Genomic DNA, 3,093 nt, shown 5'->3' with positions numbered 1-3,093 from the left:
AAAAAAAAAAAAAAAAAAGATTGAAATAAAAGTTTTTCATCTGAGAGGAAGAAGCACAAAATATTAGTAGGTATTTACTTATTTATATTTGTCTATCTTCTTTTGAAACATTGCTCCTAAAGGAAATGATGTCAAGTGTTGGCACGGGTTGCATGTTTTCCAAGAAACATGAGAAGAACGGGCCTAACACACTCTTTCATTGCTTGTAAGTCCATTTTCATTTTCTGTTATTCATTTATTGTATAAAGTTTTAGGATATCAATTCATAAAGCAATTCTGGAACTTGCATTACTCCCTGAGGCTTCTGATGTAGTGAATACTTTTAAAAACAGTTATCTGATCATATTAATGTTTTTAAGTAAACACCAGTAGACATAGAAGCCAGTACATTGCTATTGGCAGGGTATTAATCCAGCCTTGAAAAAAGTGTGTGTAAGTCCTACATTTAGTTCATGATTGCTTTGAAGCAGAGCTTTTTCTTTGTAAGTACATAAAAAAGATTTTAAAAATTAATTATTCTGGCAAACCCGTGTCTTATGATGGAGAAGTAGCAATTTCCAAGGCCAGATTATGATTTTTCCTCCCATTCTGATAAAAGGGTAGGTCAGTACTCTACTGTCCAATTTATTTTTATTTATTATTATTATTATTTTGAGATAGAGTCTTGCTCTGTCGCCAGGCTGGAGTGCAGTGGCATGATCTCGGCTCACTGCAACCTCTGCCTCCTGGGCTCAAATGATTCTCCTGCCTCAGACTTCCTAGTAGCTGGGACTACAGGTATACACCACAATGTCCAGCTAATTTTTGTATTTTTAGTAGAGACGGGCTTTCACCATGTTGGCCAGGATGACCTCGATCTCTTGACCTCGTGATCCACCCGCCTTGGCCTCCTAAAGTGCTGAGATTACAGGTGTGACCCACGTGCCTGGCCTACTGTCCAATTTTCAAATCATGTTATTTCCAGGAAAGAGAGTCTTTCTAAGGATTGTTCAGTCCCCTTTGTTAAATAAACATACCAACAAACGTAGTTTTCTGCTTTTCAGAATGGTAGTAGTGGTGCTTAAGGTAAACAGAGCCTTAGCCTTCAGTGGAGTGGAAATGCCTTCTCAGATGTGCTTATTGGCAGTATTGTGTCCTTTGGCTTAGGGGTAGATTCTCGAGCCTTCATTTCATTCTATTTGTTTCCTATTTGCACACATTTAACACTTGCTTGACAGTTTGGAGTTTTAATTTTGGTCTTAATGTCTCAAGTGTTCCTTAATTTAAAAAATTAATTTTTTATATTACATTTAAACAATTTAATTTAATTTTTTAAAACTTTTATTTTAAGTTCAGGAGTGCATGTGCAGGTTTGTTATATCAGTAAACTTGTGTCATGGCGATTGCTTGTACAGATTATTTCATCACCCAGGTATTAAGCTCAGTACTCGTAAGTTATTTTTCTTGATCCTCTCCCTCTTCTCACCCTCCACCCTTGAATATGCCCCAAAATATTACATTATTTTATTCAGAGATCAAGAGACCAATCTTGGTTGACTTCTGTGTGTCACACCAAAACAATGCAATATATTCAGGCTTTCTCAAAGGACAGAGCCAAACATGTTATGGCTAGCTTTCCATGATTATAGCATCCTACAAGATCATTGCAAATCTGAGCTTTGCAGGGTGCAGAACCCAGGGTTATCTCTTTCATAGAATTGTAAATAGCAGTCAGCTGTTTAATGACATAATGTGAATTTTTATTGGCTCATCTAATTCTACAACAAGATTGCTCTCTGAACACTTGAGATAAATCTTCATTCACTCTCTGGAATTGTTCAACACACAGGTTAATTTCTCACTATTGATTTTCTCCAGTATGCATCTTGAATGCTTCAAGATCTCTTGATCTATACAAAATATCTCTGTGACAGAAGGTTAAAAAAATAGCTCTTCAAATTTATGACAAAACCACAGCCAATATCATACTCAATGGGCAAAAGTTGGAAGCATTCCCTTTGAAAACTGGCACAAGACAAGGATGCTCTCTCACCACTCCTATTCAACAAATTATTGGAAGCTCTGGCCAGGGCAATCAGGCAAGAGAAATAAATAAAGCGTATTCAAATAGGAAGACAGGGAGCCAAATTATCTCTGTTTGCAGATGAAATGATTGTATGTTTGGAAAACTACATTGTCTCAGCCCAAAAACTCCTTAAGCTGATAAGCAACTTCAGCAAAGTCTCAGGACGCAAAATCAGTGTGCAAAAATCACAAGCATTCCTATACACCAATAATAGACAAACAGAGAGCCAAACCATGAGTGAATTCCCATTCACAATTACTACAAAGAGAATAAAATATCTGGGACTACAACTTACAAAGGGACATGAAGGACCTCTTCAAGGAGAAGTACAAACCACTGCTCAAGGAAATAAGAGAGGATGCAAACAAATAGAAAAACATTCCATGCTCATGGATAGGAAGATTCAATATCATGAAAATGGCCATACAGCCCAAAGTAATTTATAGATTCAATGCTATTCCCATCAAGTTACCATTGACTTTCTTCACAGAATTAGAAAAAAAACACTTTAAATTTCACATGGAACCAAAAAAGAGCCCGTATAGCCAAGGCAGCCCTAAGCAAAAAGAACAAAGCTGGAGGCATCATGCTACCTGACTTCAAACTATACTACAAGACTACAATAACCAAAACAGCATGGTACTGGTACCAAAACAGATATAGAGACCAATGGAAGAGAACAGAGACCTCAGAAATAACACCACACATCTACAACCATCTGATCTTTGACACACCTGACAAAAACAAGCAATGGAGAAAGGATTCCCTATTTAATAAATGGTGTTGGGAAAACTGGGTAGCCATATGCAGAAAACTGAAACTGGACTCCTTCATTACACCTTGTACAAAAATTAACTCAAGATGTATTAAAAACTTAAGCATAAGACCTAAAACCATAAAAACTCTAGAAGAAAACCTAGGCAATACCATTCAGGACATAGGCATGGGCAAAGACTTCATGACTAAAACACCAAAAGCAATGGCAACAAAAGCCAAAATTGACAAATGGGATCTAATTAAACTAAAGA

Source organism: Rhinopithecus bieti, unplaced genomic scaffold, assembly GCF_001698545.2.
Source record: "Rhinopithecus bieti isolate Rb0 unplaced genomic scaffold, ASM169854v2 scaffold_29254, whole genome shotgun sequence".
In the NCBI taxonomy this organism is placed as follows: Eukaryota; Metazoa; Chordata; class Mammalia; order Primates; family Cercopithecidae; genus Rhinopithecus; species Rhinopithecus bieti.
This window is presented reverse-complemented; position numbering follows the sequence as displayed.